The sequence below is a fragment of the Ovis canadensis genome, chromosome 25 (assembly GCF_042477335.2).
Source record: "Ovis canadensis isolate MfBH-ARS-UI-01 breed Bighorn chromosome 25, ARS-UI_OviCan_v2, whole genome shotgun sequence".
Classification (NCBI taxonomy): domain Eukaryota; kingdom Metazoa; phylum Chordata; class Mammalia; order Artiodactyla; family Bovidae; genus Ovis; species Ovis canadensis.
In genome coordinates this window covers 31,572,236-31,585,561 of record NC_091269.1, presented here as the reverse complement: position 1 = coordinate 31,585,561, position 13,326 = coordinate 31,572,236, and positions in this window count along the sequence as shown.

Sequence of the window (13,326 nt, the reverse complement as noted above, 5' to 3'; positions counted from 1 at the left end):
TGTTGCTGGTGTTGCGAGTTGTCTCTGCTGCTTTCCGACCCATTTTGAACTCGAATTAAAAAATCACTCAAATTTGCTTTTTGTCTAACATGATTTCTATAGTTTAAAATAAACATAAAATAAATAGCAAGTAATAAGTAATTAGCAAAAAAAGAAAGAAATGCACATGAAAATCGTACATAACATAACCACATTTATTTTTAAATGTATTGCAATATCAAACAGCAAAGTTCAACAATGCAAAACCGAGGTTACTTTTGCACCAACCTAATAGTTCCAGGACTAGGAATTGAACCCACATCCCCTGCATTGCAAGGCAGATTCTAAACCACTGGACCACCAGGGAAGTCCCAGCCTTCCAGTTCTGGTGGAGAAAAGAGGAGCAGAGGGAGAAGCTGGGGTGCAGAGATCAACCTCACCAAACCCCCCTTTTGGTCTAGTCTACTTTCCTTTTCAGAATCTGATCTCCAGATAGTCAGAGAGTTGCCTAGAACAAATGAAGGCCTACTCTGTGCAAGACCTTGGTGTTGCAAAGGATACAGAATACAGAAAGTCATGATCCCCACTCTCACAATGTAGTTAGGGAGGGCATCAGAATGATTGTAAGGTGATTATTTTTAAAAATGGTAGAGAATGGGGACTTTCCCTGGTTGTCCAGTGGTTAAGACTGTGCTCCCAATGCTGGAGGCCTGGGTTCCAATCCTGCTCAGGGGACTAGATCCCACAACTAAGACTACCACAACTAAGATCAAGTGCAGCCAGAAAAAAATGGTAGAGAATGTATAACTGATTAACTTTGCTGTATACCTGAAACACACAACCTTGTAAATCAACTATACTCCAAAAAAATTTTTGTTAATATTATGAAAGTATTTCACTGTATAGCAATTCAGCTAAGTAATAGTATTGATGCTTTGGATTAACTTTTTGTTGTCTTTTCTGCTGATTAACTCTTCCTTTACATTTCTGCCACCTCAAAAATGCACTGAAAAGGACATTTACTGAATAAAATTATACTGTTCACCCGAAAGTACCACAATGTTGTTACATTGGCTATGCACATGTGCTAAGTTGCTTCAGTTGTGTCCTACTCTTTCTGACCCAATCGACTAAAACCCATCAGGCTCCTCTGTCCATGGGATTCTCCAGGCAAGAATACTGGAGTGGGTTGCCATGCCCTTCTCCAGAGAATCTTCCTGACTCAGGGATCGAACTTGTGTCTCTTACATCTCCTGCATTGACAGGCAGGTTCTTTAACACCAGCACCACCACGAAGTCCAATATCAGCCATCAGTTCAGTTCAGTCGCTCAGTCATGTCCAAGTTTTTGCAACCACATGAATCGCAGCACGCCAGACCTCCCTGTCCATCACCAACTCCCAGAGTCTACCCAAACTCATGTCCATCGAGTCGGTGATGCCATCCAGCCATTTCATCCTCTGTCGTCCCCTTCTCCTCCTGCCCCCAATCTCTCCCAACATCAGGGTCTTTTCCAATGAGTCAGCTCTTCGCATCAGGTGGCCAAAGTATGGGAGTTTCAGCTTCAGCATCAGTCCTTCCAATGAACACCCAGGACTCATCTCCTTTAGGATGGATTGGTTGGATCTCCTTGCAGTCCAAGGGACTCTCAAGAGTCCTCTCCAACACCACAGTTCAAAAGCATCAGTTCTTCAGTGCTCAGCTTTCTTTATAGTCCAACTCTCACGTCCATCCATGACTACTGGAAAAACCATAGCCTTGACTAGACAGATCTTTGCTGACAAAGTAATGTCTCTGCTTTTTAATATGCTGTACAAAATGTTTTTGGTATTAAAAAATAAAAATAAATATTAAATAATAAATAAAGATTAAAAACAACAAAAAACAAATAAAATTACATATTATTTTTTTAAATGGTAGATAAAATGAACTCTCTCAGAAATATGATTTTTTTATGGAAGTCTAGATGCAATATAATGAGGGCTCTCATGTCAGACATATGACATGAAAGGATCAAATCCTTACTCTGTCATTTGCAGGTCGTGTGACCTTAAACAATTAATTAGCAACTCTGTGTCCAGACCATAATGAGAATGAAATATGACAATGCATGGACAGTCATCACATGGTATCTGGCACACAGTCAGGACTCCACTAATACTAGAGTTAATAACTGTACTGAAAGCAACTATACTCCAATAAAAATTAATTTTAAAAAAACAGAGAAAACCATAACTGTACCAGTATCCATAGTATTTGTCATACCACATGAATAAAGAAAACAAAATAGAAAAGATAGGGGATAATTCATGGACTAGTCAGTAATCTAGTTCTATTAGGATCTGTATGAGTAATGGAAGACAAGTTGAAAAATTATTGGGGAGGGTGCTGAGAGTTGGGGGCTTCCCAGGTGGCTCAGTGATAAAGAATCCCCCTGGCAATGCAGAAGACACAGACTCAACCCCTGGGCCAGAAGATCCCCTGGAGAAGGAAATGGCAACCCACTTCAGTATTCTTGCTTGAAAAATCCCATGGACAGAGAAGCCTGATGGGTCCAGGGTGTCACAAAAGAGTCAGAACTGACCAAGCACACTCTGAGAGCTAGACTGAGGAATCTGCACTTAAATTTTACTATACATGATAAAGGATCAGTAAAACTTTGGCAACTTGATCTGAGCTGCATTTTGGGAAGATCAAGCTTGAATTTTTGCCACTTTCACAGGCTTGGTAGTTTCTGCTAATGTTTGAGCAGATTAAAAAAAGAAAAAAAACGTTGAGTGTGGTCACCGGACCTGGGCGGTCAGGATTCTGCTCTCAGGGATCTCCTTGTGGTCTCATCCCTGGGGATGATTTCCCTCCAAAGTAGGCAAAAACTATTTTCCTGGAATGATGCAAAGGCCTCTTTTCCCTTTCCTACTTTGCTATTTTTTGGCTTACAGAGTCACTAAATGTAAATATCCTTTAAAAAGATCCCAAGCCAATTTATACCAAAGAGTAAGAGTTATCTAGGAATTGAAGTCGCATCAAGATAAGGCTGCTTCCAAGTCACAGTCTGCAATATCTTTGCCCAAGTTTTGGGGGAACCAGGTCACCAACAATGGCTTTTCACATTTCTCATTATCTTATGTAAGAGGCTAATTTTTCAAGTTTGTTGACACATGAAGCAAATAAGCTGTTGGAGAAGTCTGTTGCAAAACTGGAAACAAAATGTATCTCAAATATTTTATAACCGCAGAGAATCAGAGGTTGGGAGGTGGCCCAAAAATTCCTGCTTCCTGTTGAAAGCACACTCAGCTCAGTGGGATACATTTGTCTGGTTGTGATACGTAAATGATCTCCGATCTGTATTTATACTTGAAATTTTCACTGATTCCTGTTATTTCAGACCGCATACGCCCACACAACTATGGTTACTTGGAATCCTTGACTGGAATACATCAGGAGTAATCGGGCTGGTATGCCATCTTTTGTTGATAATTGGAAACTTTTGGATGCAACACAAGAAGTTAACAGATTGCCCTGAACCTAGCCATATGTTTGAGGAGTTGTAGCAGCAATAATTTTCTGCATATTTCTAGCTGGAACTCAAGAACTTTGTGTCTACTGCATAGGTCTAGCCCTAATGGTCTCCAGAATAGTATTTCAAAAACAGAAACAAGATCCTTGCCTAATAAATTATTCATAGACCTGGTTGGGACCCCATATTTCACAAGACCTATTCAATGGGCCTTTCTTTTATTAAACTACAGTCAGGCCTCAGGGCAAAGATAAAGGTTTCCATTGCAAGGCAAATCAAACACCCCCATGCAATTTATCATGTGTACTGATTGAAACTGGAGGACTCAATGGGATGTTAAATATTTTCCACATCTGATTATAAAAGTGAGAGAGGAAACACAGATGGAGATGATTGTATTTTGGATGAATCTGGGAAAACAAGGAGGCTTATATTTTAATATATCATATTTTCCTCCCCTAAATACTACTGATTCCCTGGTGGCCCAGATGGTAAAGAATCTGCCTGCAGTGTGGGAGACCTGGGTTCGATCCCTGGGTTGGAAAGATCCCCTGGAAGGGGGCATAGCACCCCACTCCAGTATTCTTGCCTGGAGAATTAATTCCATGGACAGAGAAATACTACTGAAAGAGTTGTTTCTCTAGAAAAATCTATTAGGTGAAAACTAGTTAGTCAAGATGAGGAGGGAAATTTGATTCACAGGATATAGAAACAAAAACCTAATTAAACATAAAGGATAAACACAATAAAACCTTTAAAAATACCCCCAATGCTGAGTATACATCAGAGAAAGCAAATTTATGTAACGAAAACATGGTGTATACATTACTCATATGTGAAATAATAGTATTATCAATATCAGATGAAGTTAAAAAATGCCAGGATGATGAAAGCCTTAACTGGGCTTTGGGTAGGACCATAATTTAGTGGAAGAGAGGGGCCATGCTTAGTCTAGAGAGCTTAAGAAATGAAGCTTCAAACTTCACTTTATCACCAACAAGCTGTGTGATATTATTCTGATTCTCTTTAATCTCAGTTTCCTTCTCAGTAAAATGAGGAAGCCAGCAACAGACACATGAAAATATTCTCATCATCACTAATAATTAGAGAAATGCAAATAAAAATTACAATGAGATATCACCTCATACCAGTTAGACTGCTGCTGCTGCTGCTAAGTAGCTTCAGTCGTGTCCAACTCTGTGCAACCCCGTAGACGGCAGCCCACTAGGCTCCTCTGTCCTTGGGATTCTCCAGGCAAGAATACTGGAGTGGGTTGCCATTTCCTTCTCCAATGCATTAAAGTGAAAAGTGAAGTCGTTCAGTCATGCCCAAATCTTAGCAGCCCCATGGACTGCAGCCTACCAGGCTCCTCTTTCCATGACTGGCCATCATTAAAAAGTCTACAAATATTAATAACATATGCTGGAGAGTGCATAGAGAAAAGGGAACCCTCTTACACTGTTGGTAGGAATGTAAATTGGTGCAGCCAATATGGAGGAGAGTATGCAGGTTCCTCAAAAAACTAAAAATAGAATACCATATAATCCAGCAATCCAACTCCTGGGCTTATATCTGGAATTCAAAAAGGTATGTGCACCCTAATGTTCACTGCAGCACAATTTACAATAGCCAAAACATGGGAACAACCTAAATATCCATCAACAGATGAATGGATAAATGTGATACATATATATCTACAATGGAATACTATTCACTCATAAAAAAGAATGAAATAATGCCATCTGCAGCAACATGGATGGACCTAGAGATTATCATACTAAGTGAAATAAGTCAGAAAGAGAACAATAAATACTATATGATATGACTTATATGTGGAATCTAAAATACAACGCAAATGAACATACCTAAGAAACAGACAGTAATGAATCCGCCTGCAATGCGGGAGACCTGGGTCCAATCCCTAGGTAGGGAACATCCCCTGGAGGAGGGCATGGCAACACACTCCAGTATTCTTGCCTGGAGAATCCCATGGACAGAGGAGCCTGGCAGGCTACAGTCCGTGGGGATGCAAAGAGTTGGACATGACTGAGTGACTAAGCACAGCACAGCAAGAAACAGAAACAGACTCACAGATATAGGAACAGACTTGTGGTCGCCAAGGGGAAGAGGGGGTTGGGGAGGGAAAGATTGGAAGTTTGGAATTAGCAGATGCAAATCATTATACATATGGGTTTCCCAGGGGGCACTAGTGGTAAAGAACCTGCCTGCCAATACAGGACATGCAGAATGGATAAAGAACAAGGTTCTACTACACAGCGCAGGGAATGAGCTCTGGGAGCTGGTGATGGACAGGGAGGCCTGGCGTGCTGTGATTCACAAGGTCGCAAAGCGTCGGACATGACTGAGCGACTGAACTGAACTGAACTGAACAAAATAAAATAATGGAAAAGAAAAATATGAGGAGACAAGGCTATATTATTTTTACTCTCTCTACACGCTAAAATTCAAATTTTTTAAAAAATTCAACTTCTCGCTCTCTCTTCACATATCTGGTCTAATTTCACATGAAATTAATGTACTTAAGAAAGTGAAGAGTAATATCATTAATAGGATTTTATATTGAAAATTTTCTGCAGACAAAAGGCTTCATTCATTCTACCATCAATTCATGCTTTAATTCATTCAACAAAAATTTATTTCAAAGCCCAATGCCTATTGTGAGCCAGAATTGCAAACCTATACTATTCCATTAAAGGCTTTCCATATAAAATATAAACGTGAACAGGAAAAATTACCTGCCCTCAAGGAGTTGATAGTCTCGTGGTAAAAACAGACACATAACCTTAATAAAGGCACAAGTGAATGACAGAGGTAAACGACAGCAAGCTTTGGGAGAATGGAGAAGAGATATCCCTTCATCAGAGGAGGAAGGCTTTCTAAAGGAGGTGACACTTGAGCTAAAGGATGAGAATTAGCTCTCCCCGGTGGCTCAGAGGGTAAAGCGCCTGCATGCAAGGCGGGAGACCTGGGTTCGACCCCTGGGTCGGGAAGTTCCCCTGGAGAAGGAAATGGCAACCCACTCCAATATCCTTACCTGGAGAATCCCATGGATGGAAGAGCCTGGTGGGCTACAGTCCATGGGGTCGCAAAGAGTCGGACACGACTGAGCTCACTCACTCACTCACTCACTCACTCTTGTAGGTAGAGAAGAAAAAGGGCCACAAAGTACAAAAGAGTAGGAGCAGAAAGAGTGACACACAGCTCACAGCTGCTAGAATGAAAAGCGCAAGATAAGGAACAAAAGCACAAGAGGGGAGTGAGGACTAAGGTCACGGAAATATTCAGCTTTTCACTTTAACCTAGATCTACTGATTCAGAATCTCTTGGGATGAGGTCTGGCGTTCTGTATTTTGAACGAAATATTTCAAGGACTTCCCTGGTGGTCCAGCACTTAAGATTCCATGCTTCCACTGCAGAGGGCGAGGGTTCAATCCCTGGTCAGGGAACTAAGATACCACATGCCAGGTGGTATCACCAAAAAATAAAAAATATTAAATCCCAATATTTCAGATCCACCTAAAATTTGAGAATCATTTGTATTAAGTGCTTTTCCATCCATAATTTTTACTTAATTTACACTACAACACTATTTGAGTTATGGGAGTTGGGTTCAAGGAAAGATTTCTTTCCCTAGGAGAACTCATGATAACAACATAGATGTTATGCACTGAATAAACATTGGGATAGATGAGAGCCTCAGGAAAAGAGAATAAAACTGGGAAATGGGTGCCAGAAATACATTTCAAAGTGGAGATTTAATCTCTAAAAGGTAAAATATCCAGGCAACAGACTGGAGAAAATCAGATACGATGAATACGAGCAGTTGAAAACATCTCCTAAAGCCTCAGTTTTTATTCTGTAAAATAGGAATAGTAAAATCTTTCAAAAGACTGTGTAGACTCTGAGACATTTGCCCTACTTTCAAGCTAATAGATCAGCCGGCCATATGATAGTAGAAGACTACTATCTTATGATAGTAAGATAGTAGTTTATCTTCTACTTCTTATAATAGAAGACGTAAGATTCCTGGGTCAGAGGCAAAGGACAGTTTATGTCTTACAGCAACAGCAGTAGGCAGAGAATCAGCATTTTTGTGCTAGCTCCTCAAGTCCCATTTCCCATATGGAGATGCAAAGAAAGTTCTGTTACAAAAGAGGAGCCCTGAGTTTAAGGAACATGAATCAATAAACACATCTGTCCTTTATTCTGATAGGAGATACAGCTCTATCTTCCAAGGTTTCTTGTCATACAAACATCCTTCAAAAGTTAATCTGGAACAGGGTGGAGCCAGTACCTTGCTCACAAGAAATGCAGAAATGCAACAAGAGACACTCAGAGAATTGTCTCCTCATAACAGAGACGTCAGAAGGAAATGGCAACCCACTCTGGGAAATGACAACCCATTCTGGAAAATCTCATGGATAGAGGAGCCTGGAGGGCTACAGTCCATGGGGTCACAAAGAGTTGGACACGACTGAGCGATTAATCACAGTACAACAATATAAACCTCACAGGATGATTTAAGAGTTAAATGGTTTAAGACAGACAAGTTATTTGACAAAGTGTTTCGAATGCAGAAATAAGTCAGTAAAAGTGACTGCTATTATTAGTGTTATAGTAACTGCCATTTGGGTTTTGTTGCTGCTATTACACATTACAGCTGGCTTATGGTTTACCCACCAGCCTCTAACTCACCTTGGTCAGCAAGAAGACTGATCCAGAAACCAAGAGCAGCGTGGATCCTGCAGTGGAGCTAAATGGCCATGGCTGGGGAAGGGGGAGTAAAAAGGGCAGACTGGTTATTCGCAATACACCCCTCCAGCATGTCGGCGGTAACAGCAATGGTCAGTCCTCTGCCACCTGTGATTAACAGGGTAAGTGATGAAGCTGGTAATTGTGGTCACGGGCTTCAACCTCTATTATTCTATTTCCTTATCTATCCAAACAGAATCTGAAAATTCCAAACACAGCATCCCCCTATGTGGAATACATCCCCCTCCCCTCTTTACCACCTGTTTTCTGGAAGGTGGCATATAGTAGAGAAAACCCAAGCTTTGCAACTTATGGAAACTTTTTTTTAATATAAAACAGAAAAACTGATATTTAAATCTTTTGTATTTCTACTACCCAGGATAAGTTTTAAGCAGAGTGATGAATTTTGTTTTGACATAGGGCATCAGTCTCCTTGAGGTCCAGCCTTTGGTGTCTACTTCCAGAAGATGATGGGCCTAGATCTGCCCTTCAAGGCCTAGAATATAGGTCTTACTGCTCCTTTACTCTGTCCAGGGACTTTCCTCACAGTCCAGTGGTTAAGACTTTGAGCTCCCAGTGTATCTGTTGCAGGGGGCACAGGTTCAATCCCTGGTCAGGGAACTAAGATCCCACATGCTGTGCAGCCATGTATTTATGGGCAGTTTACTCTGCCCAGGCCATTTGGAATTTGTACTCCTTATTTAGCTTCCTCACAGGACTCAGTCTTTCCCATAAAAATACCTAACGGTGCTTTCTCATAGCTCAGTGTGCCATTAATGGTGAAAACTTTCAATCAACCCAAGAAGCAGAGGTCAACTGTATGGTGATAGTCTGGTCTATTTATAATTTAAGGGCTATGGTGACCCACTCTAGTATTCTTGCCAGGAAGGTTCCATGGACAGAGGAGCCTGGTGGGCTATAGTCCAGGGGGTTGCCAAGAGCTGGACATGACTGAGCACATACACATCTTCAAAATGTATTCCTGGACATTTAAGTCATTTCCCAGTAGGAATGGTTCTTTTCTTCTTGATTCTTCATGGGATATTTGCTTGCTTCCTTTGCAAGCAAATCAGGGTCTATGCCTCTGATGTAGTATGGGATTTGAGAATGGAAGCTAGGCTTGGAGTCACTCTGAATTCAAGACCAAGCTTTATTACTTCCTAGTTTTCCAGGAGACAGCATCTTGAGGGGACAAACTCAGGCAGTCACAGGTTGGAATTCTAGCTGTTCACTACAAAGGTGACTTTGTGCTGACCACATAACATTTCTGAGCCTCAACTTTTCCATTTATAAAACAGGAAGGATAATATCTATCTAGCAGTGTCTTCTCTGAGTAGTTTATGAGCTATCATACCTACCACAGTGCTTGTCACATTATAGCTGAGAATTGTGGCAAACTGGGGAGTATGTGTTTCACCTAACATACCCACCTCTCCAGCCCATAGTTACCCCACAAGAGGACAAATACATATTAGTAGATCTATCAGCGACTATTATGAACAACTATATGGCAATAAAACAGATAACCTGGAAGAAATGGACAGATTCTTAGAAAAGTTCAATCTTCCAAGACGGAACCAGGAAGAAATAAAAATTATGAACAACCCAATTACAAGCACTGAAATTGAAGATATGACCAAAAATCTCCCAAAAAACAAAACCCCAGGACCAGATGGCTTCACAGAAGAATTCTATCAAATATTTAGAGAAGAGCTAATGTCTATCCTTCTAAAACTTTTCAAACAACTGCAGAGGAAGGAACACTTCCAAACTCATTCTATGAGGCCACCATCACCCTGATACCAAAACCTGACAAAGATAAACACAAAAAAGAAAACTATAGGCCAATATCACTGATGGACATAGATGCAAAAATCCTCAACAAAATTTTAGCAAACAGAATTCAGCAACACATCAAAAGCTCATACACCATGATCAAGTTGAGTTTATTCCAGGAATCCAAGGATTCTTCAATATATGCAAATTAATCACTGTGATACACTGTATTAACAAATTAAAAGATAAGAACCATACAATCATCTCAATAGATGCAGAAAAAGCCTTTGACAAAATTCGGCACCCATTTATGATTAAAACACTTCAAAAAATGAGCAGAGAAGGAACCTACCTCAACATAGTAAAGGCCATATGTGATAAGTCTACAGCAAACATTATTCTCAATGGTGAAAACTGAAAGCATTCCCCCTAAGATTAGGAACAAGACAAGGGTGTCCACTTCCACCACTATTATTCAGCATAGTTCTGGAAGTCCTAGCTACAGCAATCAGAGAAGAAAAAGAAAAGGAATCCAGATCAGGAAAAAAAGATGTAAAGCTCTCGCTGTTTGCTGATGACATGATACTGTACATAGAAAACCCTAAAGATAGTATCAGAAAATTACTAGAGCTAATCAGTGAATTTAGCAAAGTTGCAGGATACAAAATCAATACACAGAAATCACTTGCATGTCTATACACTAACAATGAAAAATCAGAAAGAGAATTAGGAATCAATTCCATTTACCACTGCAACAAAAAGAAATATCTAGGAATAAACTTACCTAAGGAGACAAAAGAACTGTACACAGAAAATTATAAGACACTAATGAAAGAAATCAAAGATGACATAAACAGATGGAGAGATATTCCATGTTCCTGGGTAGGAAGAATCAATATTGTGAAAATGACTATACTACCAAATGCAATCTACAGATACAATGCGATCCCTATCAACTTACCAATGGCATTTTTCACAGAACTAGAACAAAAAATTTCACAATTCATATGGAAACACAAAAGAGTCCAAATAGCCAAAGCAGTCTTAAGAAAGAAGAATGGAGCTGGCAGAATCAACTTTCCTGACTTCAGATTATACTACAAAGCTACAGTCATCAAGACAGTATGGTACTGGCACAAAAACAGAAATATAGACCAATAGTACATACACACAATGGAATATTACTCAGCCATAAAAAGGAACTCATTTAAGTCAGTCCTGATGAGGTGGATGAACCTAGAACCTATCATACAGAGTGAAGGGAGTCAGAAAAAGAAAGATAAATATCATATTCTAATGCACATATACAGAATCTAGAAAAATGGTACTGAAGAATTTATTTACAGGATAGCAATGGAGAAACAGCCATAGAGAATAGACTTATGAACATGGGGAGAGGGGAGGAGAGGGTGAGATGTATATAAATAATAATATGGAAACTTATATTACCATATGTAAAATAGATAGCCAACAGGAATTTGCTGTATGGCTCAGGAAACTCAAACGGGGGCTCTGTATAAATCTAGAGGGATGGGATAGTGTGAGAGATGGGAGGAAGGTTCAAAAGGGAGGGGATATATGTATACCTATGGCTGATTCATGTTGAGGTTTGACAGAAAACAACGAAATTCTGTAAAGTATCCTTCAACAAAAAAAAAATTTTTTTAAACATACACAGAAACAAACTTATAGCCCAAACAAAATACTGAGTTGGCCAAAAAGTTCATCCATTACCTCTTACAGAAAAACCCAAACAAACTTTTTGGCCAGCTTAATATTTCTCTGAGTTGCAAAGAGTCAGACATGACTGAGCAACTAAACACACACACACACATACACACAATGACTAAGAGACTGTTCAGTCACATTCACTTGATATCACTTAAAACCTGAGTTTCTAATATTCCTTAGCTCTTTTTAATTTTATTGTGTAGTTTTCAATGCTCAAGTTCTATCTCGAATTATTTCTTGTAAAGCTACTTGAGTAAGATATTTGAGAGTGGGGTTGGTGTTTTGCTCAGGAAATAGGCTCGGTTGGTAAACTCGCCTTTGGATTATTTCCTTTAAGCTTTGAAAGTGGCCTGCTTCCCTCCAGAAGACTTCACTCTGCCGTGACACAAGAACACAACAGCTGGCTGCCTCTGGGAGGCTGAAAATAAACAGGTTCAGAAGCTCTGAGGACAGCAAATGGGCGTTGTAGGTGGAGAAACAGCCCAAAATAAATACAGCTGTTGAAGCGGAAAATTCTATTTACTTTGGCTCCTTTGAGGTCTATACTGCAGGAGGGAGAGTTGCTAATCCTGAGACTTTTCATAGACTGACCATGGAGACCCCACTCAGGGGCTGGTCCCGATGCTATGCACATCTAAATTGGCCATTCACTATATATTTGATGATTAACAGATCAACTAGGTATCGCAAATGATGGAAGACATTTGAACCCAAAGAAAATTATGTGGTAAGATCTCTGCACTGGAGGGTCTATGTTAATGTCTTTTCTGGCTTAAAATATAATTCACATCGAATAGTCTTTAACAACTAGGTTTTGTTTCCCATGTAGATGCAATAAAAAAGACACCAGTTTGGGAGGCGGAAAATCTGGCGTCTAGTCTTAGTTTACCGGCCAGCCGTATGACCTTGGTAAATCACTGCAATACTCTGGACCCGTGTTTCCTCAATTATAATGTGAAGATTCAGACAGATCTCCAGGGGGAACAGTGAAAAGGGTATGGGATGAGGAACCAGACAGTCCACATAAACTGCCTGGCTCTTACCACTCTTTCCTGTGAGAACTTGGATGGCAAAGAATACAATTTCTGACTCTGTCTCCACCTCTGCCTCACAGGACTAATCACGGTCTCCTTCCTCATGCTGCAGCTGTGGATTAGAGTAGAATTGACGTGAAAGTGCTTTGCAAATGGATATACAAGCGTGGACATTGGTATCAGCCAGAACTATCTCTGAATCCTGACTCTACCATGTCCATGTGTTTATGAAAAGGTGACTTAAGATCTTTAAAGCACAGGGAACTATATTCAATATCTTGGAATAAACCATAATGGAAAAGAACATTAAAAAGCACATATATATGTACGTAACTGAGTCACTTTGTTACAGCAAAAATTAGCACAATAGCAGAAATTAGCACAATACTGTAAATCAACTATACTTCAATTAAAAAAATCTTTAAGCATCATTTTCATAATTTACAGAGTGTAAATCATAAAACCTACTTCATGGGATTGGGTTGTTGTGATGACTAAATTAAGTGAAGTCATGTAG